The following is a 26,721-nucleotide window of genomic DNA, read 5'->3' on the forward strand; positions in this document are numbered from 1 at the left end:
GTTAGACCATCATCTACACGACATAGCCCTGAATTTTCCAATGCGTAGCTCTTTGCAAAAGAGAGATATTGGCAAGGAAAAGCTGTCTTGTACCTTTGCATTTTTCTCCCAAACGAAGGACACTAGAAAGAAAATTTTAAAGCCTCCTGTTAGGCCATCGTCTACACGACATAGCCCTGAATTTTCCAATGCGCAGCTCTTTGCAAAAGAGAGATATTGGCAAGGAAAAGCTGTCTTGTACCTTTGCATTTTTCTCCCAAACGAAGGTCACTAGAAAGAAAATTTTAAAGCCTCCTGTTAGGCCATCATCTACACGACATAGCCCTGAATTTTCCAATGCGTAGCTCTTTGCAAAAGAGAGATATTGGCAAGGAAAAGCTGTCTTGTACCTTTGCATTTTTCTCCCAAACGAAGGACACTAGAAAGAAAATTTTAAAGCCTTCTGTTAGGCCATCATCTACACGACATAGCCCTGAATTTTCCAATGCGCAGCTCTTTGCAAAAGAGAGATATTGGCAAGGAAAAGCTGTCTTGTACCATTGCATTTTTCTCCCAAACGAAGGACACTAGAAAGAAAATTTTAAAGCCTCCTGTTAGGCCATCATCTACACGACATAGCCCTGAATTTTCCAATGCGTAGCTCTTTGCAAAAGAGAGATATTGGCAAGGAAAAGCTGTCTTGTACCTTTGCATTTTTCTCCCAAACGAAGGACACTAGAAAGAAAATTTTAAAGCCTCCTGTTAGGCCATCATCTACACGACATAGCCCTGAATTTTCCAATGCGCAGCTCTTTGCAAAAGAGAGATATTGGCAAGGAAAAGCTGTCTTGTACCTTTGCATTTTTCTCCCAAACGAAGGTCACTAGAAAGAAAATTTTAAAGCCTCCTGTTAGGCCATCATCTACACGACATAGCCCTGAATTTTCCAATGCGTAGCTCTTTGCAAAAGAGAGATATTGGCAAGGTAAAGCTGTCTTGTACCTTTGCATTTTTCTCCCAAACGAAGGACACTAGAAAGAAAATTTTAAAGCCTCCTGTTAGGCCATCATCTACACGACATAGCCCTGAATTTTCCAATGCGCAGCTCTTTGCAAAAGAGAGATATTGGCAAGGAAAAGCTGTCTTGTACCATTGCATTTTTCTCCCAAACGAAGGACACTAGAAAGAACATTTTAAAGCCTCCTGTTAGGCCATCATCTACACGACATAGCCCTGAATTTTCCAATGCGCAGCTCTTTGCAAAAGAGAGATATTGGCAAGGAAAAGCTGTCTTGTACCTTTGCATTTTTCTCCCAAACGAAGGTCACTAGAAAGAAAATTTTAAAGCCTCCTGTTAGGCCATCATCTACACGACATAGCCCTGAATTTTCCAATGCGCAGCTCTTTGCAAAAGAGAGATATTGGCAAGGAAAAGCTGTCTTGTACCATTGCATTTTTCTCCCAAACGAAGGACACTAGAAAGAAAATTTTAAAGCCTCCTGTTAGGCCATCATCTACACGACATAGCCCTGAATTTTCCAATGCGCAGCTCTTTGCAAAAGAGAGATATTGGCAAGGAAAAGCTGTCTTGTACCATTGCATTTTTCTCCCAAACGAAGGACACTAGAAAGAAAATTTTAAAGCCTCCTGTTAGGCCATCATCTACACGACATAGCCCTGAATTTTCCAATGCGCAGCTCTTTGCAAAAGAGAGATATTGGCAAGGAAAAGCTGTCTTGTACCTTTGCATTTTTCTCCCAAACGAAGGACACTAGAAAGAAAATTTTAAAGCCTCCTGTTAGGCCATCATCTACACGACATAGCCCTGAATTTTCCAATGCGCAGCTCTTTGCAAAAGAGAGATATTGGCAAGGAAAAGCTGTCTTGTACCTTTGCATTTTTCTCCCAAACGAAGGTCACTAGAAAGAAAATTTTAAAGCCTCCTGTTAGGCCATCATCTACACGACATAGCCCTGAATTTTCCAATGCGCAGCTCTTTGCAAAAGAGAGATATTGGCAAGGAAAAGCTGTCTTGTACCATTGCATTTTTCTCCCAAACGAAGGACACTAGAAAGAACATTTTAAAGCCTCCTGTTAGGCCATCATCTACACGACATAGCCCTGAATTTTCCAATGCGCAGCTCTTTGCAAAAGAGAGATATTGGCAAGGAAAAGCTGTCTTGTACCATTGCATTTTTCTCCCAAACGAAGGACACTAGAAAGAACATTTTAAAGCCTCCTGTTAGGCCATCATCTACACGACATAGCCCTGAATTTTCCAATGCGCAGCTCTTTGCAAAAGAGAGATATTGGCAAGGAAAAGCTGTCTTGTACCATTGCATTTTTCTCCCAAACGAAGGACACTAGAAAGAAAATTTTAAAGCCTCCTGTTAGGCCATCATCTACACGACATAGCCCTGAATTTTCCAATGCGCAGCTCTTTGCAAAAGAGAGATATTGGCAAGGAAAAGCTGTCTTGTACCTTTGCATTTTTCTCCCAAACGAAGGAGACTAGAAAGAAAATTTTAAAGCCTCCTGTTAGGCCATCATCTACACGACATAGCCCTGAATTTTCCAATGCGCAGCTCTTTGCAAAAGAGAGATATTGGCAAGGAAAAGCTGTCTTGTACCATTGCATTTTTCTCCCAAACGAAGGACACTAGAAAGAAAATTTTAAAGCCTCCTGTTAGGCCATCATCTACACGACATAGCCCTGAATTTTCCAATGCGTAGCTCTTTGCAAAAGAGAGATATTGGCAAGGAAAAGCTGTCTTGTACCTTTGCATTTTTCTCCCAAACGAAGGACACTAGAAAGAAAATTTTAAAGCCTCCTGTTAGGCCATCATCTACACGACATAGCCCTGAATTTTCCAATGCGCAGCTCTTTGCAAAAGAGAGATATTGGCAAGGAATAGCTGTCTTGTACCTTTGCATTTTTCTCCCAAACGAAGGTCACTAGAAAGAAAATTTTAAAGCCTCCTGTTAGGCCATCATCTACACGACATAGCCCTGAATTTTCCAATGCGTAGCTCTTTGCAAAAGAGAGATATTGGCAAGGAAAAGCTGTCTTGTACCTTTGCATTTTTCTCCCAAACGAAGGACACTAGAAAGAAAATTTTAAAGCCTCCTGTTAGGCCATCATCTACACGACATAGCCCTGAATTTTCCAATGCGTAGCTCTTTGCAAAAGAGAGATATTGGCAAGGAAAAGCTGTCTTGTACCTTTGCATTTTTCTCCCAAACGAAGGACACTAGAAAGAAAATTTTAAAGCCTCCTGTTAGGCCATCATCTACACGACATAGCCCTGAATTTTCCAATGCGCAGCTCTTTGCAAAAGAGAGATATTGGCAAGGAAAAGCTGTCTTGTACCTTTGCATTTTTCTCCCAAACGAAGGTCACTAGAAAGAAAATTTTAAAGCCTCCTGTTAGGCCATCATCTACACGACATAGCCCTGAATTTTCCAATGCGTAGCTCTTTGCAAAAGAGAGATATTGGCAAGGAAAAGCTGTCTTGTACCTTTGCATTTTTCTCCCAAACGAAGGACACTAGAAAGAAAATTTTAAAGCCTCCTGTTAGGCCATCATCTACACGACATAGCCCTGAATTTTCCAATGCGTAGCTCTTTGCAAAAGAGAGATATTGGCAAGGAAAATCTGTCTTGTACCTTTGCATTTTTCTCCCAAACGAAGGACACTAGAAAGAAAATTTTAAAGCCTCCTGTTAGGCCATCATCTACACGACATAGCCCTGAATTTTCCAATGCGCAGCTCTTTGCAAAAGAGAGATATTGGCAAGGAAAAGCTGTCTTGTACCTTTGCATTTTTCTCCCAAACGAAGGTCACTAGAAAGAAAATTTTAAAGCCTCCTGTTAGGCCATCATCTACACGACATAGCCCTGAATTTTCCAATGCGTAGCTCTTTGCAAAAGAGAGATATTGGCAAGGAAAAGCTGTCTTGTACCTTTGCATTTTTCTCCCAAACGAAGGACACTAGAAAGAAAATTTTAAAGCCTCCTGTTAGGCCATCATCTACACGACATAGCCCTGAATTTTCCAATGCGCAGCTCTTTGCAAAAGAGAGATATTGGCAAGGAAAAGCTGTCTTGTACCATTGCATTTTTCTCCCAAACGAAGGACACTAGAAAGAAAATTTTAAAGCCTCCTGTTAGGCCATCATCTACACGACATAGCAATGAATTTTCCAATGCGCAGCTCTTTGCAAAAGAGAGATATTGGCAAGGAAAAGCTGTCTTGTACCTTTGCATTTTTCTCCCAAACGAAGGTCACTAGAAAGAAAATTTTAAAGCCCCCTGTTAGGCCATCATCTACACGACATAGCCCTGAATTTTCCAATGCGCAGCTCTTTGCAAAAGAGAGATATTGGCAAGGAAAAGCTGTCTTGTACCATTGCATTTTTCTCCCAAACGAAGGACACTAGAAAGAAAATGTTAAAGCCTCCTGTTAGGCCATCATCTACACGACATAGCCCTGAATTTTCCAATGCGCAGCTCTTTGCAAAAGAGAGATATTGGCAAGGAAAAGCTGTCTTGTACCTTTGCATTTTTCTCCCAAACGAAGGTCACTAGAAAGAAAATTTTAAAGCCTCCTGTTAGGCCATCATCTACACGACATAGCCCTGAATTTTCCAATGTGCAGCTCTTTGCAAAAGAGAGATATTGGCAAGGAAAAGCTGTCTTGTACCATTGCATTTTTCTCCCAAACGAAGGACACTAGAAAGAAAATTTTAAAGCCTCCTGTTAGGCCATTATCTACACGACATAGCCCTGAATTTTCCAATGCGCAGCTCTTTGCAAAAGACAGATATTGGCAAGGAAAAGCTGTCTTGTACCTTTGCATTTTTCTCCCAAACGAAGGACACTAGAAAGAAAATTTTAAAGCCTCCTGTTAGGCCATCATCTACACGACATAGCCCTGAATTTTCCAATGCGCAGCTCTTTGCAAAAGAGAGATATTGGCAAGGAAAAGCTGTCTTGTACCATTGCATTTTTCTCCCAAACGAAGGACACTAGAAAGAAAATTTTAAAGCCTCCTGTTAGGCCATCATCTACACGACATAGCCCTGAATTTTCCAATGCGCAGCTCTTTGCAAAAGAGAGATATTGGCAAGGAAAAGCTGTCTTGTACCATTGCATTTTTCTCCCAAACGAAGGACACTAGAAAGAAAATTTTAAAGCCTCCTGTTAGGCCATCATCTACACGACATAGCCCTGAATTTTCCAATGCGCAGCTCTTTGCAAAAGAGAGATATTGGCAAGGAAAAGCTGTTTTGTACCATTGCATTTTTCTCCCAAACGAAGGACACTAGAAAGAAAATTTTAAAGCCTCCTGTTAGGCCATCATCTACACGACATAGCTCTGAATTTTCCAATGCGTAGCTCTTTGCAAAAGAGAGATATTGGCAAGGAAAAGCTGTCTTTTACCTTTGCATTTTTCTCCCAAACGAAGGACACTAGAAAGAAAATTTTAAAGCCTCCTGTTAGGCCATCATCTACACGACATAGCCCTGAATTTTCCAATGCGCAGCTCTTTGCAAAAGAGAGATATTGGCAAGGAAATGCTGTCTTGTACCTTTGCATTTTTCTCCCAAACGAAGGTCACTAGAAAGAAAATTTTAAAGCCTCCTGTTAGGCCATCATCTACACGATATAGCCCTGAATTTTCCAATGCGTAGCTCTTTGCAAAAGAGAGATATTGGCAAGGAAAAGCTGTCTTGTACCTTTGCATTTTTCTCCCAAACGAAGGACACTAGAAAGAAAATTTTAAAGCCTCCTGTTAGGCCATCATCTACACGACATAGCCCTGAATTTTCCAATGCGCAGCTCTTTGCAAAAGAGAGATATTGGCAAGGAAAAGCTGTCTTGTACCATTGCATTTTTCTCCCAAACGAAGGACACTAGAAAGAAAATTTTAAAGCCTCCTGTTAGGCCATCATCTACACGACATAGCCCTGAATTTTCCAATGCGCAGCTCTTTGCAAAAGAGAGATATTGGCAAGGAAAAGCTGTCTTGTACCTTTGCATTTTTCTCCCAAACGAAGGACACTAGAAAGAAAATTTTAAAGCCTCCTGTTAGGCCATCATCTACACGACATAGCCCTGAATTTTCCAATGCGCAGCTCTTTGCAAAAGAGAGATATTGGCAAGGAAAAGCTGTCTTGTACCTTTGCATTTTTCTCCCAAACGAAGGACACTAGAAAGAAAATTTTAAAGCCTCCTGTTAGGCCATCATCTACACGACATAGCCCTGAATTTTCCAATGCGCAGCTCTTTGCAAAAGAGAGATATTGGCAAGGAAAAGCTGTCTTGTACCTTTGCATTTTTCTCCCAAACGAAGGTCACTAGAAAGAAAATTTTAAAGCCTCCTGTTAGGCCATCATCTACACGACATAGCCCTGAATTTTCCAATGCGCAGCTCTTTGCAAAAGAGAGATATTGGCAAGGAAAAGCTGTCTTGTACCATTGCATTTTTCTCCCAAACGAAGGACACTAGAAAGAACATTTTAAAGCCTCCTGTTAGGCCATCATCTACACGACATAGCCCTGAATTTTCCAATGCGCAGCTCTTTGCAAAAGAGAGATATTGGCAAGGAAAAGCTGTCTTGTACCATTGCATTTTTCTCCCAAACGAAGGACACTAGAAAGAACATTTTAAAGCCTCCTGTTAGGCCATCATCTACACGACATAGCCCTGAATTTTCCAATGCGCAGCTCTTTGCAAAAGAGAGATATTGGCAAGGAAAAGCTGTCTTGTACCATTGCATTTTTCTCCCAAACGAAGGACACTAGAAAGAAAATTTTAAAGCCTCCTGTTAGGCCATCATCTACACGACATAGCCCTGAATTTTCCAATGCGCAGCTCTTTGCAAAAGAGAGATATTGGCAAGGAAAAGCTGTCTTGTACCTTTGCATTTTTCTCCCAAACGAAGGAGACTAGAAAGAAAATTTTAAAGCCTCCTGTTAGGCCATCATCTACACGACATAGCCCTGAATTTTCCAATGCGCAGCTCTTTGCAAAAGAGAGATATTGGCAAGGAAAAGCTGTCTTGTACCATTGCATTTTTCTCCCAAACGAAGGACACTAGAAAGAAAATTTTAAAGCCTCCTGTTAGGCCATCATCTACACGACATAGCCCTGAATTTTCCAATGCGTAGCTCTTTGCAAAAGAGAGATATTGGCAAGGAAAAGCTGTCTTGTACCTTTGCATTTTTCTCCCAAACGAAGGACACTAGAAAGAAAATTTTAAAGCCTCCTGTTAGGCCATCATCTACACGACATAGCCCTGAATTTTCCAATGCGCAGCTCTTTGCAAAAGAGAGATATTGGCAAGGAATAGCTGTCTTGTACCTTTGCATTTTTCTCCCAAACGAAGGTCACTAGAAAGAAAATTTTAAAGCCTCCTGTTAGGCCATCATCTACACGACATAGCCCTGAATTTTCCAATGCGTAGCTCTTTGCAAAAGAGAGATATTGGCAAGGAAAAGCTGTCTTGTACCTTTGCATTTTTCTCCCAAACGAAGGACACTAGAAAGAAAATTTTAAAGCCTCCTGTTAGGCCATCATCTACACGACATAGCCCTGAATTTTCCAATGCGTAGCTCTTTGCAAAAGAGAGATATTGGCAAGGAAAAGCTGTCTTGTACCTTTGCATTTTTCTCCCAAACGAAGGACACTAGAAAGAAAATTTTAAAGCCTCCTGTTAGGCCATCATCTACACGACATAGCCCTGAATTTTCCAATGCGCAGCTCTTTGCAAAAGAGAGATATTGGCAAGGAAAAGCTGTCTTGTACCTTTGCATTTTTCTCCCAAACGAAGGTCACTAGAAAGAAAATTTTAAAGCCTCCTGTTAGGCCATCATCTACACGACATAGCCCTGAATTTTCCAATGCGTAGCTCTTTGCAAAAGAGAGATATTGGCAAGGAAAAGCTGTCTTGTACCTTTGCATTTTTCTCCCAAACGAAGGACACTAGAAAGAAAATTTTAAAGCCTCCTGTTAGGCCATCATCTACACGACATAGCCCTGAATTTTCCAATGCGTAGCTCTTTGCAAAAGAGAGATATTGGCAAGGAAAATCTGTCTTGTACCTTTGCATTTTTCTCCCAAACGAAGGACACTAGAAAGAAAATTTTAAAGCCTCCTGTTAGGCCATCATCTACACGACATAGCCCTGAATTTTCCAATGCGCAGCTCTTTGCAAAAGAGAGATATTGGCAAGGAAAAGCTGTCTTGTACCTTTGCATTTTTCTCCCAAACGAAGGTCACTAGAAAGAAAATTTTAAAGCCTCCTGTTAGGCCATCATCTACACGACATAGCCCTGAATTTTCCAATGCGTAGCTCTTTGCAAAAGAGAGATATTGGCAAGGAAAAGCTGTCTTGTACCTTTGCATTTTTCTCCCAAACGAAGGACACTAGAAAGAAAATTTTAAAGCCTCCTGTTAGGCCATCATCTACACGACATAGCCCTGAATTTTCCAATGCGCAGCTCTTTGCAAAAGAGAGATATTGGCAAGGAAAAGCTGTCTTGTACCTTTGCATTTTTCTCCCAAACGAAGGTCACTAGAAAGAAAATTTTAAAGCCTCCTGTTAGGCCATCATCTACACGACATAGCCCTGAATTTTCCAATGCGCAGCTCTTTGCAAAAGAGAGATATTGGCAAGGAAAAGCTGTCTTGTACCATTGCATTTTTCTCCCAAACGAAGGACACTAGAAAGAACATTTTAAAGCCTCCTGTTAGGCCATCATCTACACGACATAGCCCTGAATTTTCCAATGCGCAGCTCTTTGCAAAAGAGAGATATTGGCAAGGAAAAGCTGTCTTGTACCATTGCATTTTTCTCCCAAACGAAGGACACTAGAAAGAACATTTTAAAGCCTCCTGTTAGGCCATCATCTACACGACATAGCCCTGAATTTTCCAATGCGCAGCTCTTTGCAAAAGAGAGATATTGGCAAGGAAAAGCTGTCTTGTACCATTGCATTTTTCTCCCAAACGAAGGACACTAGAAAGAAAATTTTAAAGCCTCCTGTTAGGCCATCATCTACACGACATAGCCCTGAATTTTCCAATGCGCAGCTCTTTGCAAAAGAGAGATATTGGCAAGGAAAAGCTGTCTTGTACCTTTGCATTTTTCTCCCAAACGAAGGACACTAGAAAGAAAATTTTAAAGCCTCCTGTTAGGCCATCATCTACACGACATAGCCCTGAATTTTCCAATGCGCAGCTCTTTGCAAAAGAGAGATATTGGCAAGGAAAAGCTGTCTTGTACCATTGCATTTTTCTCCCAAACGAAGGACACTAGAAAGAAAATTTTAAAGCCTCCTGTTAGGCCATCATCTACACGACATAGCCCTGAATTTTCCAATGCGTAGCTCTTTGCAAAAGAGAGATATTGGCAAGGAAAAGCTGTCTTGTACCTTTGCATTTTTCTCCCAAACGAAGGACACTAGAAAGAAAATTTTAAAGCCTCCTGTTAGGCCATCATCTACACGACATAGCCCTGAATTTTCCAATGCGCAGCTCTTTGCAAAAGAGAGATATTGGCAAGGAATAGCTGTCTTGTACCTTTGCATTTTTCTCCCAAACGAAGGTCACTAGAAAGAAAATTTTAAAGCCTCCTGTTAGGCCATCATCTACACGACATAGCCCTGAATTTTCCAATGCGTAGCTCTTTGCAAAAGAGAGATATTGGCAAGGAAAAGCTGTCTTGTACCTTTGCATTTTTCTCCCAAACGAAGGACACTAGAAAGAAAATTTTAAAGCCTCCTGTTAGGCCATCATCTACACGACATAGCCCTGAATTTTCCAATGCGCAGCTCTTTGCAAAAGAGAGATATTGGCAAGGAAAAGCTGTCTTGTACCTTTGCATTTTTCTCCCAAACGAAGGTCACTAGAAAGAAAATTTTAAAGCCTCCTGTTAGGCCATCATCTACACGACATAGCCCTGAATTTTCCAATGCGTAGCTCTTTGCAAAAGAGAGATATTGGCAAGGAAAAGCTGTCTTGTACCTTTGCATTTTTCTCCCAAACGAAGGACACTAGAAAGAAAATTTTAAAGCCTCCTGTTAGGCCATCATCTACACGACATAGCCCTGAATTTTCCAATGCGTAGCTCTTTGCAAAAGAGAGATATTGGCAAGGAAAATCTGTCTTGTACCTTTGCATTTTTCTCCCAAACGAAGGACACTAGAAAGAAAATTTTAAAGCCTCCTGTTAGGCCATCATCTACACGACATAGCCCTGAATTTTCCAATGCGCAGCTCTTTGCAAAAGAGAGATATTGGCAAGGAAAAGCTGTCTTGTACCTTTGCATTTTTCTCCCAAACGAAGGTCACTAGAAAGAAAATTTTAAAGCCTCCTGTTAGGCCATCATCTACACGACATAGCCCTGAATTTTCCAATGCGTAGCTCTTTGCAAAAGAGAGATATTGGCAAGGAAAAGCTGTCTTGTACTTTTGCATTTTTCTCCCAAACGAAGGACACTAGAAAGAAAATTTTAAAGCCTCCTGTTAGGCCATCATCTACACGACATAGCCCTGAATTTTCCAATGCGCAGCTCTTTGCAAAAGAGAGATATTGGCAAGGAAAAGCTGTCTTGTACCATTGCATTTTTCTCCCAAACGAAGGACACTAGGAAGAACATTTTAAAGCCTCCTGTTAGGCCATCATCTACACGACATAGCCCTGAATTTTCCAATGCGCAGCTCTTTGCAAAAGAGAGATATTGGCAAGGAAAAGCTGTCTTGTACCTTTGCATTTTTCTCCCAAACGAAGGTCACTAGAAAGAAAATTTTAAAGCCTCCTGTTAGGCCATCATCTACACGACATAGCCCTGAATTTTCCAATGCGCAGCTCTTTGCAAAAGAGAGATATTGGCAAGGAAAAGCTGTCTTGTACCATTGCATTTTTCTCCCAAACGAAGGACACTAGAAAGAAAATTTTAAAGCATCCTGTTAGGCCATCATCTACACGACATAGCCCTGAATTTTCCAATGCGCAGCTCTTTGCAAAAGAGAGATATTGGCAAGGAAAATCTGTCTTGTACCATTGCATTTTTCTCCCAAACGAAGGACACTAGAAAGAACATTTTAAAGCCTCCTGTTAGGCCATCATCTACACGACATAGCCCTGAATTTTCCAATGCGCAGCTCTTTGCAAAAGAGAGATATTGGCAAGGAAAAGCTGTCTTGTACCATTGCATTTTTCTCCCAAACGAAGGACACTAGAAAGAACATTTTAAAGCCTCCTGTTAGGCCATCATCTACACGACATAGCCCTGAATTTTCCAATGCGCAGCTCTTTGCAAAAGAGAGATATTGGCAAGGAAAAGCTGTCTTGTACCTTTGCATTTTTCTCCCAAACGAAGGTCACTAGAAAGAAAATTTTAAAGCCTCCTGTTAGGCCATCATCTACACGACATAGCCCTGAATTTTCCAATGCGCAGCTCTTTGCAAAAGAGAGATATTGGCAAGGAAAAGCTGTCTTGTACCATTGCATTTTTCTCCCAAACGAAGGACACTAGAAAGAAAATTTTAAAGCCTCCTGTTAGGCCATCATCTACACGACATAGCCCTGAATTTTCCAATGCGCAGCTCTTTGCAAAAGAGAGATATTGGCAAGGAAAAGCTGTCTTGTACCATAGCATTTTTCTCCCAAACGAAGGACACTAGAAAGAACATTTTAAAGCCTCCTGTTAGGCCATCATCTACACGACATAGCCCTGAATTTTCCAATGCGCAGCTCTTTGCAAAAGAGAGATATTGGCAAGGAAAAGCTGTCTTGTACCATTGCATTTTTCTCCCAAACGAAGGACACTAGAAAGAACATTTTAAAGCCTCCTGTTAGGCCATCATCTACACGACATAGCCCTGAATTTTCCAATGCGCAGCTCTTTGCAAAAGAGAGATATTGGCAAGGAAAAGCTGTCTTGTACCATTGCATTTTTCTCCCAAACGAAGGACACTAGAAAGAAAATTTTAAAGCCTCCTGTTAGGCCATCATCTACACGACATAGCCCTGAATTTTCCAATGCGCAGCTCTTTGCAAAAGAGAGATATTGGCAAGGAAAAGCTGTCTTGTACCTTTGCATTTTTCTCCCAAACGAAGGACACTAGAAAGAACATTTTAAAGCCTCCTGTTAGGCCATCATCTACACGACATAGCCCTGAATTTTCCAATGCGCAGCTCTTTGCAAAAGAGAGATATTGGCAAGGAAAAGCTGTCTTGTACCATTGCATTTTTCTCCCAAACGAAGGACACTAGAAAGAAAATTTTAAAGCCTCCTGTTAGACCATCATCTACACGACATAGCCCTGAATTTTCCAATGCGTAGCTCTTTGCAAAAGAGAGATATTGGCAAGGAAAAGCTGTCTTGTACCTTTGCATTTTTCTCCCAAACGAAGGACACTAGAAAGAAAATTTTAAAGCCTCCTGTTAGGCCATCGTCTACACGACATAGCCCTGAATTTTCCAATGCGCAGCTCTTTGCAAAAGAGAGATATTGGCAAGGAAAAGCTGTCTTGTACCTTTGCATTTTTCTCCCAAACGAAGGTCACTAGAAAGAAAATTTTAAAGCCTCCTGTTAGGCCATCATCTACACGACATAGCCCTGAATTTTCCAATGCGTAGCTCTTTGCAAAAGAGAGATATTGGCAAGGAAAAGCTGTCTTGTACCTTTGCATTTTTCTCCCAAACGAAGGACACTAGAAAGAAAATTTTAAAGCCTTCTGTTAGGCCATCATCTACACGACATAGCCCTGAATTTTCCAATGCGCAGCTCTTTGCAAAAGAGAGATATTGGCAAGGAAAAGCTGTCTTGTACCATTGCATTTTTCTCCCAAACGAAGGACACTAGAAAGAAAATTTTAAAGCCTCCTGTTAGGCCATCATCTACACGACATAGCCCTGAATTTTCCAATGCGTAGCTCTTTGCAAAAGAGAGATATTGGCAAGGAAAAGCTGTCTTGTACCTTTGCATTTTTCTCCCAAACGAAGGACACTAGAAAGAAAATTTTAAAGCCTCCTGTTAGGCCATCATCTACACGACATAGCCCTGAATTTTCCAATGCGCAGCTCTTTGCAAAAGAGAGATATTGGCAAGGAAAAGCTGTCTTGTACCTTTGCATTTTTCTCCCAAACGAAGGTCACTAGAAAGAAAATTTTAAAGCCTCCTGTTAGGCCATCATCTACACGACATAGCCCTGAATTTTCCAATGCGTAGCTCTTTGCAAAAGAGAGATATTGGCAAGGTAAAGCTGTCTTGTACCTTTGCATTTTTCTCCCAAACGAAGGACACTAGAAAGAAAATTTTAAAGCCTCCTGTTAGGCCATCATCTACACGACATAGCCCTGAATTTTCCAATGCGCAGCTCTTTGCAAAAGAGAGATATTGGCAAGGAAAAGCTGTCTTGTACCATTGCATTTTTCTCCCAAACGAAGGACACTAGAAAGAACATTTTAAAGCCTCCTGTTAGGCCATCATCTACACGACATAGCCCTGAATTTTCCAATGCGCAGCTCTTTGCAAAAGAGAGATATTGGCAAGGAAAAGCTGTCTTGTACCTTTGCATTTTTCTCCCAAACGAAGGTCACTAGAAAGAAAATTTTAAAGCCTCCTGTTAGGCCATCATCTACACGACATAGCCCTGAATTTTCCAATGCGCAGCTCTTTGCAAAAGAGAGATATTGGCAAGGAAAAGCTGTCTTGTACCATTGCATTTTTCTCCCAAACGAAGGACACTAGAAAGAAAATTTTAAAGCCTCCTGTTAGGCCATCATCTACACGACATAGCCCTGAATTTTCCAATGCGCAGCTCTTTGCAAAAGAGAGATATTGGCAAGGAAAAGCTGTCTTGTACCATTGCATTTTTCTCCCAAACGAAGGACACTAGAAAGAAAATTTTAAAGCCTCCTGTTAGGCCATCATCTACACGACATAGCCCTGAATTTTCCAATGCGCAGCTCTTTGCAAAAGAGAGATATTGGCAAGGAAAAGCTGTCTTGTACCTTTGCATTTTTCTCCCAAACGAAGGACACTAGAAAGAAAATTTTAAAGCCTCCTGTTAGGCCATCATCTACACGACATAGCCCTGAATTTTCCAATGCGCAGCTCTTTGCAAAAGAGAGATATTGGCAAGGAAAAGCTGTCTTGTACCATTGCATTTTTCTCCCAAACGAAGGACACTAGAAAGAACATTTTAAAGCCTCCTGTTAGGCCATCATCTACACGACATAGCCCTGAATTTTCCAATGCGTAGCTCTTTGCAAAAGAGAGATATTGGCAAGGAAAAGCTGTCTTGTACCTTTGCATTTTTCTCCCAAACGAAGGACACTAGAAAGAAAATTTTAAAGCCTCCTGTTAGGCCATCATCTACACGACATAGCCCTGAATTTTCCAATGCGCAGCTCTTTGCAAAAGAGAGATATTGGCAAGGAAAAGCTGTCTTGTACCTTTGCATTTTTCTCCCAAACGAAGGTCACTAGAAAGAAAATTTTAAAGCCTCCTGTTAGGCCATCATCTACACGACATAGCCCTGAATTTTCCAATGCGTAGCTCTTTGCAAACGAGAGATATTGGCAAGGAAATGCTGTCTTGTACCTTTGCATTTTTCTCCCAAACGAAGGACACTAGAAAGAAAATTTTAAAGCCTCCTGTTAGGCCATCATCTACACGACATAGCCCTGAATTTTCCAATGCGCAGCTCTTTGCAAAAGAGAGATATTGGCAAGGAAAAGCTGTCTTGTAACATTGCATTTTTCTCCCAAACGAAGGACACTAGAAAGAAAATTTTAAAGCCTCCTGTTAGGCCATCATCTACACGACATAGCCCTGAATTTTCCAATGCGTAGCTCTTTGCAAAAGAGAGATATTGGCAAGGAAAAGCTGTCTTGTACCTTTGCATTTTTCTCCCAAACGAAAGACACTAGAAAGAAAATTTTAAAGCCTCCTGTTAGGCCATCATCTACACGACATAGCCCTGAATTTTCCAATGCGCAGCTCTTTGCAAAAGAGAGATATTGGCAAGGAAAAGCTGTCTTGTACCTTTGCATTTTTCTCCCAAACGAAGGTCACTAGAAAGAAAATTTTAAAGCCTCCTGTTAGGCCATCATCTACACGACATAGCCCTGAATTTTCCAATGCGTAGCTCTTTGCAAAAGAGAGATATTGGCAAGGAAAAGCTGTCTTGTACCTTTGCATTTTTCTCCCAAACGAAGGACACTAGAAAGAAAATTTTAAAGCCTCCTATTAGGCCATCATCTACACGACATAGCCCTGAATTTTCCAATGCGCAGCTCTTTGCAAAAGAGAGATATTGGCAAGGAAAAGCTGTCTTGTACCTTTGCATTTTTCTCCCAAACGAAGGTCACTAGAAAGAAAATTTTAAAGCCTCCTGTTAGGCCATCATCTACACGACATAGCCCTGAATTTTCCAATGCGCAGCTCTTTGCAAAAGAGAGATATTGGCAAGGAAAAGCTGTCTTGTACCATTGCATTTTTCTCCCAAACGAAGGTCACTAGAAAGAAAATTTTAAAGCCTCCTGTTAGGCCATCATCTACACGACATAGCCCTGAATTTTCCAATGCGTAGCTCTTTGCAAAAGAGAGATATTGGCAAGGAAATGCTGTCTTGTACCTTTGCATTTTTCTCCCAAACGAAGGACACTAGAAAGAAAATTTTAAAGCCTCCTGTTAGGCCATCATCTACACGACATAGCCCTGAATTTTCCAATGCGCAGCTCTTTGCAAAAGAGAGATATTGGCAAGGAAAAGCTGTCTTGTACCTTTGCATTTTTCTCCCAAACGAAAGACACTAGAAAGAAAATTTTAAAGCCTCCTGTTAGGCCATCATCTACACGACATAGCCCTGAATTTTCCAATGCGCAGCTCTTTGCAAAAGAGAGATATTGGCAAGGAAAAGCTGTCTTGTACCTTTGCATTTTTCTCCCAAACGAAGGTCACTAGAAAGAAAATTTTAAAGCCTCCTGTTAGGCCATCATCTACACGACATAGCCCTGAATTTTCCAATGCGTAGCTCTTTGCAAAAGAGAGATATTGGCAAGGAAAAGCTGTCTTGTACCATTGCATTTTTCTCCCAAACGAAGGACACTAGAAAGAAAATTTTAAAGCCTCCTGTTAGGCCATCATCTACACGACATAGCCCTGAATTTTCCAATGCGTAGCTCTTTGCAAAAGAGAGATATTGGCAAGGAAAAGCTGTCTTGTACCTTTGCATTTTTCTCCCAAACGAAGGTCACTAGAAAGAAAATTTTAAAGCCTCCTGTTAGGCCATCATCTACACGACATAGCCCTGAATTTTCCAATGCGTAGCTCTTTGCAAAAGAGAGATATTGGCAAGGAAAAGCTGTCTTGTACCTTTGCATTTTTCTCCCAAACGAAGGACACTAGAAAGAAAATTTTAAAGCCTCCTGTTAGGCCATCATCTACACGACATAGCCCTGAATTTTCCAATGCGCAGCTCTTTGCAAAAGAGAGATATTGGCAAGGAAAAGCTGTCTTGTACCTTTGCATTTTTCTCCCAAACGAAGGTCACTAGAAAGAAAATTTTAAAGCCTCCTGTTAGGCCATCATCTACACGACATAGCCCTGAATTTTCCAATGCGTAGCTCTTTGCAAAAGAGAGATATTGGCAAGGAAAAGCTGTCTTGTACCTTTGCATTTTTCTCCCAAACGAAGGACACTAGAAAGAAAATTTTAAAGCCTCCTGTTAGGCCATCATCTACACGACATAGCCCTGAATTTTCCAATGCGTAGCTCTTTGCAAAAGAGAGATATTGGCAAGGAAAATCTGTCTTGTACCTTTGCATTTTTCTCCCAAACGAAGGACACTAGAAAGAAAATTTTAAAGCCTCCTGTTAGGCCATCATCTACACGACATAGCCCTGAATTTTCCAATGCGCAGCTCTTTGCAAAAGAGAGATATTGGCAAGGAAAAGCTGTCTTGTACCATTGCATTTTTCTCCCAAACGAAGGACACTAGAAAGAACATTTTAAAGCCTCCTGTTAGGCCATCATCTACACGACATAGCCCTGAATTTTCCAATGCGCAGCTCTTTGCAAAAGAGAGATATTGGCAAGGAAAAGCTGTCTTGTACCTTTGCATTTTTCTCCCAAACGAAGGTCACTAGAAAGAAAATTTTAAAGCCTCCTGTTAGGCCATCATCTACACGACATAGCCCTGAATTTTCCAATGCGCAGCTCTTTGCAAAAGAGAGATATTGGCAAGGAAAAGCTGTCTTGTACCATTGCATTTTTCTCCCAAACGAAGGACACTAGAAAGAAAATTTTAAAGCCTCCTGTTAGGCCATCATCTACACGACATAGCCCTGAATTTTCCAATGCGCAGCTCTTTGCAAAAGAGAGATATTGGCAAGGAAAATCTGTCTTGTACCATTGCATTTTTCTCCCAAACGAAGGACACTAGAAAGAACATTTTAAAGCCTCCTGTTAGGCCATCATCTACACGACATAGCCCTGAATTTTCCAATGCGCAGCTCTTTGCAAAAGAGAGATATTGGCAAGGAAAAGCTGTCTTGTACCATTGCATGTTTCTCCCAAACGAAGGACACTAGAAATAACATTTTAAAGCCTCCTGTTAGGCCATCATCTACACGACATAGCCCTGAATTTTCCAATGCGCAGCTCTTTGCAAAAGAGAGATATTGGCAAGGAAAAGCTGTCTTGTACCTTTGCATTTTTCTCCCAAACGAAGGTCACTAGAAAGAAAATTTTAAAGCCTCCTGTTAGGCCATCATCTACACGACATAGCCCTGAATTTTCCAATGCGTAGCTCTTTGCAAAAGAGAGATATTGGCAAGGAAAAGCTGTCTTGTACTTTTGCATTTTTCTCCCAAACGAAGGACACTAGAAAGAAAATTTTAAAGCCTCCTGTTAGGCCATCATCTACACGACATAGCCCTGAATTTTCCAATGCGTAGCTCTTTGCAAAAGAGAGATATTGGCAAGGAAAAGCTGTCTTGTACCTTTGCATTTTTCTCCCAAACGAAGGACACTAGAAAGAAAATTTTAAAGCCTTCTGTTAGGCCATCATCTACACGACATAGCCCTGAATTTTCCAATGCGCAGCTCTTTGCAAAAGAGAGATATTGGCAAGGAAAAGCTGTCTTGTACCATTGCATTTTTCTCCCAAACGAAGGACACTAGAAAGAAAATTTTAAAGCCTCCTGTTAGGCCATCATCTACACGACATAGCCCTGAATTTTCCAATGCGTAGCTCTTTGCAAAAGAGAGATATTGGCAAGGAAAAGCTGTCTTGTACCTTTGCATTTTTCTCCCAAACGAAGGACACTAGAAAGAAAATTTTAAAGCCTCCTGTTAGGCCATCATCTACACGACATAGCCCTGAATTTTCCAATGCGCAGCTCTTTGCAAAAGAGAGATATTGGCAAGGAAAAGCTGTCTTGTACCTTTGCATTTTTCTCCCAAACGAAGGTCACTAGAAAGAAAATTTTAAAGCCTCCTGTTAGGCCATCATCTACACGACATAGCCCTGAATTTTCCAATGCGTAGCTCTTTGCAAAAGAGAGATATTGGCAAGGTAAAGCTGTCTTGTACCTTTGCATTTTTCTCCCAAACGAAGGACACTAGAAAGAAAATTTTAAAGCCTCCTGTTAGGCCATCATCTACACGACATAGCCCTGAATTTTCCAATGCGCAGCTCTTTGCAAAAGAGAGATATTGGCAAGGAAAAGCTGTCTTGTACCATTGCATTTTTCTCCCAAACGAAGGACACTAGAAAGAACATTTTAAAGCCTCCTGTTAGGCCATCATCTACACGACATAGCCCTGAATTTTCCAATGCGCAGCTCTTTGCAAAAGAGAGATATTGGCAAGGAAAAGCTGTCTTGTACCTTTGCATTTTTCTCCCAAACGAAGGTCACTAGAAAGAAAATTTTAAAGCCTCCTGTTAGGCCATCATCTACACGACATAGCCCTGAATTTTCCAATGCGCAGCTCTTTGCAAAAGAGAGATATTGGCAAGGAAAAGCTGTCTTGTACCATTGCATTTTTCTCCCAAACGAAGGACACTAGAAAGAAAATTTTAAAGCCTCCTGTTAGGCCATCATCTACACGACATAGCCCTGAATTTTCCAATGCGCAGCTCTTTGCAAAAGAGAGATATTGGCAAGGAAAAGCTGTCTTGTACCATTGCATTTTTCTCCCAAACGAAGGACACTAGAAAGAAAATTTTAAAGCCTCCTGTTAGGCCATCATCTACACGACATAGCCCTGAATTTTCCAATGCGCAGCTCTTTGCAAAAGAGAGATATTGGCAAGGAAAAGCTGTCTTGTACCTTTGCATTTTTCTCCCAAACGAAGGACACTAGAAAGAAAATTTTAAAGCCTCCTGTTAGGCCATCATCTACACGACATAGCCCTGAATTTTCCAATGCGCAGCTCTTTGCAAAAGAGAGATATTGGCAAGGAAAAGCTGTCTTGTACCATTGCATTTTTCTCCCAAACGAAGGACACTAGAAAGAACATTTTAAAGCCTCCTGTTAGGCCATCATCTACACGACATAGCCCTGAATTTTCCAATGCGTAGCTCTTTGCAAAAGAGAGATATTGGCAAGGAAAAGCTGTCTTGTACCTTTGCATTTTTCTCCCAAACGAAGGACACTAGAAAGAAAATTTTAAAGCCTCCTGTTAGGCCATCATCTACACGACATAGCCCTGAATTTTCCAATGCGCAGCTCTTTGCAAAAGAGAGATATTGGCAAGGAAAAGCTGTCTTGTACCTTTGCATTTTTCTCCCAAACGAAGGTCACTAGAAAGAAAATTTTAAAGCCTCCTGTTAGGCCATCATCTACACGACATAGCCCTGAATTTTCCAATGCGTAGCTCTTTGCAAACGAGAGATATTGGCAAGGAAATGCTGTCTTGTACCTTTGCATTTTTCTCCCAAACGAAGGACACTAGAAAGAAAATTTTAAAGCCTCCTGTTAGGCCATCATCTACACGACATAGCCCTGAATTTTCCAATGCGCAGCTCTTTGCAAAAGAGAGATATTGGCAAGGAAAAGCTGTCTTGTAACATTGCATTTTTCTCCCAAACGAAGGACACTAGAAAGAAAATTTTAAAGCCTCCTGTTAGGCCATCATCTACACGACATAGCCCTGAATTTTCCAATGCGTAGCTCTTTGCAAAAGAGAGATATTGGCAAGGAAAAGCTGTCTTGTACCTTTGCATTTTTCTCCCAAACGAAAGACACTAGAAAGAAAATTTTAAAGCCTCCTGTTAGGCCATCATCTACACGACATAGCCCTGAATTTTCCAATGCGCAGCTCTTTGCAAAAGAGAGATATTGGCAAGGAAAAGCTGTCTTGTACCTTTGCATTTTTCTCCCAAACGAAGGTCACTAGAAAGAAAATTTTAAAGCCTCCTGTTAGGCCATCATCTACACGACATAGCCCTGAATTTTCCAATGCGTAGCTCTTTGCAAAAGAGAGATATTGGCAAGGAAAAGCTGTCTTGTACCTTTGCATTTTTCTCCCAAACGAAGGACACTAGAAAGAAAATTTTAAAGCCTCCTATTAGGCCATCATCTACACGACATAGCCCTGAATTTTCCAATGCGCAGCTCTTTGCAAAAGAGAGATATTGGCAAGGAAAAGCTGTCTTGTACCTTTGCATTTTTCTCCCAAACGAAGGTCACTAGAAAGAAAATTTTAAAGCCTCCTGTTAGGCCATCATCTACACGACATAGCCCTGAATTTTCCAATGCGCAGCTCTTTGCAAAAGAGAGATATTGGCAAGGAAAAGCTGTCTTGTACCATTGCATTTTTCTCCCAAACGAAGGTCACTAGAAAGAAAATTTTAAAGCCTCCTGTTAGGCCATCATCTACACGACATAGCCCTGAATTTTCCAATGCGTAGCTCTTTGCAAAAGAGAGATATTGGCAAGGAAATGCTGTCTTGTACCTTTGCATTTTTCTCCCAAACGAAGGACACTAGAAAGAAAATTTTAAAGCCTCCTGTTAGGCCATCATCTACACGACATAGCCCTGAATTTTCCAATGCGCAGCTCTTTGCAAAAGAGAGATATTGGCAAGGAAAAGCTGTCTTGTACCTTTGCATTTTTCTCCCAAACGAAAGACACTAGAAAGAAAATTTTAAAGCCTCCTGTTAGGCCATCATCTACACGACATAGCCCTGAATTTTCCAATGCGCAGCTCTTTGCAAAAGAGAGATATTGGCAAGGAAAAGCTGTCTTGTACCTTTGCATTTTTCTCCCAAACGAAGGTCACTAGAAAGAAAATTTTAAAGCCTCCTGTTAGGCCATCATCTACACGACATAGCCCTGAATTTTCCAATGCGTAGCTCTTTGCAAAAGAGAGATATTGGCAAGGAAAAGCTGTCTTGTACCATTGCATTTTTCTCCCAAACGAAGGACACTAGAAAGAAAATTTTAAAGCCTCCTGTTAGGCCATCATCTACACGACATAGCCCTGAATTTTCCAATGCGTAGCTCTTTGCAAAAGAGAGATATTGGCAAGGAAAAGCTGTCTTGTACCTTTGCATTTTTCTCCCAAACGAAGGTCACTAGAAAGAAAATTTTAAAGCCTCCTGTTAGGCCATCATCTACACGACATAGCCCTGAATTTTCCAATGCGTAGCTCTTTGCAAAAGAGAGATATTGGCAAGGAAAAGCTGTCTTGTACCTTTGCATTTTTCTCCCAAACGAAGGACACTAGAAAGAAAATTTTAAAGCCTCCTGTTAGGCCATCATCTACACGACATAGCCCTGAATTTTCCAATGCGCAGCTCTTTGCAAAAGAGAGATATTGGCAAGGAAAAGCTGTCTTGTACCTTTGCATTTTTCTCCCAAACGAAGGTCACTAGAAAGAAAATTTTAAAGCCTCCTGTTAGGCCATCATCTACACGACATAGCCCTGAATTTTCCAATGCGTAGCTCTTTGCAAAAGAGAGATATTGGCAAGGAAAAGCTGTCTTGTACCTTTGCATTTTTCTCCCAAACGAAGGACACTAGAAAGAAAATTTTAAAGCCTCCTGTTAGGCCATCATCTACACGACATAGCCCTGAATTTTCCAATGCGTAGCTCTTTGCAAAAGAGAGATATTGGCAAGGAAAATCTGTCTTGTACCTTTGCATTTTTCTCCCAAACGAAGGACACTAGAAAGAAAATTTTAAAGCCTCCTGTTAGGCCATCATCTACACGACATAGCCCTGAATTTTCCAATGCGCAGCTCTTTGCAAAAGAGAGATATTGGCAAGGAAAAGCTGTCTTGTACCATTGCATTTTTCTCCCAAACGAAGGACACTAGAAAGAACATTTTAAAGCCTCCTGTTAGGCCATCATCTACACGACATAGCCCTGAATTTTCCAATGCGCAGCTCTTTGCAAAAGAGAGATATTGGCAAGGAAAAGCTGTCTTGTACCTTTGCATTTTTCTCCCAAACGAAGGTCACTAGAAAGAAAATTTTAAAGCCTCCTGTTAGGCCATCATCTACACGACATAGCCCTGAATTTTCCAATGCGCAGCTCTTTGCAAAAGAGAGATATTGGCAAGGAAAAGCTGTCTTGTACCATTGCATTTTTCTCCCAAACGAAGGACACTAGAAAGAAAATTTTAAAGCCTCCTGTTAGGCCATCATCTACACGACATAGCCCTGAATTTTCCAATGCGCAGCTCTTTGCAAAAGAGAGATATTGGCAAGGAAAATCTGTCTTGTACCATTGCATTTTTCTCCCAAACGAAGGACACTAGAAAGAACATTTTAAAGCCTCCTGTTAGGCCATCATCTACACGACATAGCCCTGAATTTTCCAATGCGCAGCTCTTTGCAAAAGAGAGATATTGGCAAGGAAAAGCTGTCTTGTACCATTGCATGTTTCTCCCAAACGAAGGACACTAGAAATAACATTTTAAAGCCTCCTGTTAGGCCATCATCTACACGACATAGCCCTGAATTTTCCAATGCGCAGCTCTTTGCAAAAGAGAGATATTGGCAAGGAAAAGCTGTCTTGTACCTTTGCATTTTTCTCCCAAACGAAGGTCACTAGAAAGAAAATTTTAAAGCCTCCTGTTAGGCCATCATCTACACGACATAGCCCTGAATTTTCCAATGCGTAGCTCTTTGCAAAAGAGAGATATTGGCAAGGAAAAGCTGTCTTGTACTTTTGCATTTTTCTCCCAAACGAAGGACACTAGAAAGAAAATTTTAAAGCCTCCTGTTAGGCCATCATCTACACGACATAGCCCTGAATTTTCCAATGCGCAGCTCTTTGCAAAAGAGAGATATTGGCAAGGAAAAGCTGTCTTGTACCATTGCATTTTTCTCCCAAACGAAGGACACTAGAAAGAACATTTTAAAGCCTCCTGTTAGGCCATCATCTACACGACATAGCCCTGAATTTTCCAATGCGCAGCTCTTTGCAAAAGAGAGATATTGGCAAGGAAAAGCTGTCTTGTACCTTTGCATTTTTCTCCCAAACGAAGGTCACTAGAAAGAAAATTTTAAAGCCTCCTGTTAGGCCATCATCTACACGACATAGCCCTGAATTTTCCAATGCGCAGCTCTTTGCAAAAGAGAGATATTGGCAAGGAAAAGCTGTCTTGTACCATTGCATTTTTCTCCCAAACGAAGGACACTAGAAAGAAAATTTTAAAGCCTCCTGTTAGGCCATCATCTACACGACATAGCCCTGAATTTTCCAATGCGCAGCTCTTTGCAAAAGAGAGATATTGGCAAGGAAAATCTGTCTTGTACTTTTGCATTTTTCTCCCAAACGAAGGACACTAGAAAGAAAATTTTAAAGCCTCCTGTTAGGCCATCATCTACACGACATAGCCCTGAATTTTCCAATGCGCAGCTCTTTGCAAAAGAGAGATATTGGCAAGGAAAAGCTGTCTTGTACCATTGCATTTTTCTCCCAAACGAAGGACACTAGGAAGAACATTTTAAAGCCTCCTGTTAGGCCATCATCTACACGACATAGCCCTGAATTTTCCAATGCGCAGCTCTTTGCAAAAGAGAGATATTGGCAAGGAAAAGCTGTCTTGTACCATTGCATTTTTCTCCCAAACGAAGGACACTAGAAAGAAAATGTTAAAGCCTCCTGTTAGGCCATCATCTACACGACATAGCCCTGAATTTTCCAATGCGCAGCAATTTGCAAAAGAGAGATATTGGCAAGGAAAAGCTGTCTTGTACCATTGCATTTTTCTCCCAAACGAAGGACACTAGGAAGAACATTTTAAAGCCTCCTGTTAGGCCATCATCTACACGACATAGCCCTGAATTTTCCAATGCGCAGCTCTTTGCAAAAGAGAGATATTGGCAAGGAAAAGCTGTCTTGTACCATTGCATTTTTCTCCCAAACGAAGGACACTAGAAAGAAAATGTTAAAGCCTCCTGTTAGGCCATCATCTACACGACATAGCCCTGAATTTTCCAATGCGCAGCAATTTGCAAAAGAGAGATATTGGCAAGGAAAAGCTGTCTTGTACCTTTGCATTTTTCTCCCAAACGAAGGTCACTAGAAAGAAAATTTTAAAGCCTCCTGTTAGGCCATCATCTACACGACATAGCCCTGAATTTTCCAATGCGCAGCTCTTTGCAAAAGAGAGATATTGGCAAGGAAAAGCTGTATTGTACCATTGCATTTTTCTCCCAAACGAAGGTCACTAGAAAGAACATTTTAAAGCCTCCTGTTAGGCCATCATCTACACGACATAGCCCTGAATTTTCCAATGCGCAGCTCTTTGCAAAAGAGAGATATTGGCAAGGAAAAGCTGTCTTGTACCTTTGCATTTTTCTCCCAAACGAAGGTCACTAGAAAGAAAATTTTAAAGCCTCCTGTTAGGCCATCATCTACACGACATAGCCCTGAATTTTCCAATGCGCAGCTCTTTGCAAAAGAGAGATATTGGCAAGGAAAAGCTGTCTTGTACCATTGCATTTTTCTCCCAAACGAAGGACACTAGAAAGAAAATTTTAAAGCCTCCTGTTAGGCCATCATCTACACGACATAGCCCTGAATTTTCCAATGCGCAGCTCTTTGCAAAAGAGAGATATTGGCAAGGAAAAGCTGTCTTGTACCATTGCATTTTTCTCCCAAACGAAGGACACTAGAAAGAAAATTTTAAAGCCTCCTGTTAGGCCATCATCTACACGACATAGCCCTGAATTTTCCAATGCGCAGCTCTTTGCAAAAGAGAGATATTGGCAAGGAAAAGCTGTCTTGTACCTTTGCATTTTTCTCCCAAACGAAGGACACTAGAAAGAAAATTTTAAAGCCTCCTGTTAGGCCATCATCTACACGACATAGCCCTGAATTTTCCAATGCGCAGCTCTTTGCAAAAGAGAGATATTGGCAAGGAAAAGCTGTCTTGTACCATTGCATTTTTCTCCCAAACGAAGGACACTAGAAAGAACATTTTAAAGCCTCCTGTTAGGCCATCATCTACACGACATAGCCCTGAATTTTCCAATGCGTAGCTCTTTGCAAAAGAGAGATATTGGCAAGGAAAAGCTGTCTTGTACCTTTGCATTTTTCTCCCAAACGAAGGACACTAGAAAGAAAATTTTAAAGCCTCCTGTTAGGCCATCATCTACACGACATAGCCCTGAATTTTCCAATGCGCAGCTCTTTGCAAAAGAGAGATATTGGCAAGGAAAAGCTGTCTTGTACCTTTGCATTTTTCTCCCAAACGAAGGTCACTAGAAAGAAAATTTTAAAGCCTCCTGTTAGGCCATCATCTACACGACATAGCCCTGAATTTTCCAATGCGTAGCTCTTTGCAAACGAGAGATATTGGCAAGGAAATGCTGTCTTGTACCTTTGCATTTTTCTCCCAAACGAAGGACACTAGAAAGAAAATTTTAAAGCCTCCTGTTAGGCCATCATCTACACGACATAGCCCTGAATTTTCCAATGCGCAGCTCTTTGCAAAAGAGAGATATTGGCAAGGAAAAGCTGTCTTGTAACATTGCATTTTTCTCCCAAACGAAGGACACTAGAAAGAAAATTTTAAAGCCTCCTGTTAGGCCATCATCTACACGACATAGCCCTGAATTTTCCAATGCGTAGCTCTTTGCAAAAGAGAGATATTGGCAAGGAAAAGCTGTCTTGTACCTTTGCATTTTTCTCCCAAACGAAAGACACTAGAAAGAAAATTTTAAAGCCTCCTGTTAGGCCATCATCTACACGACATAGCCCTGAATTTTCCAATGCGCAGCTCTTTGCAAAAGAGAGATATTGGCAAGGAAAAGCTGTCTTGTACCTTTGCATTTTTCTCCCAAACGAAGGTCACTAGAAAGAAAATTTTAAAGCCTCCTGTTAGGCCATCATCTACACGACATAGCCCTGAATTTTCCAATGCGTAGCTCTTTGCAAAAGAGAGATATTGGCAAGGAAAAGCTGTCTTGTACCTTTGCATTTTTCTCCCAAACGAAGGACACTAGAAAGAAAATTTTAAAGCCTCCTATTAGGCCATCATCTACACGACATAGCCCTGAATTTTCCAATGCGCAGCTCTTTGCAAAAGAGAGATATTGGCAAGGAAAAGCTGTCTTGTACCTTTGCATTTTTCTCCCAAACGAAGGTCACTAGAAAGAAAATTTTAAAGCCTCCTGTTAGGCCATCATCTACACGACATAGCCCTGAATTTTCCAATGCGCAGCTCTTTGCAAAAGAGAGATATTGGCAAGGAAAA

This window comes from Pseudophryne corroboree, unplaced genomic scaffold (genome assembly GCF_028390025.1).
Source record: "Pseudophryne corroboree isolate aPseCor3 unplaced genomic scaffold, aPseCor3.hap2 scaffold_1261, whole genome shotgun sequence".
NCBI classification, from domain to species: domain Eukaryota; kingdom Metazoa; phylum Chordata; class Amphibia; order Anura; family Myobatrachidae; genus Pseudophryne; species Pseudophryne corroboree.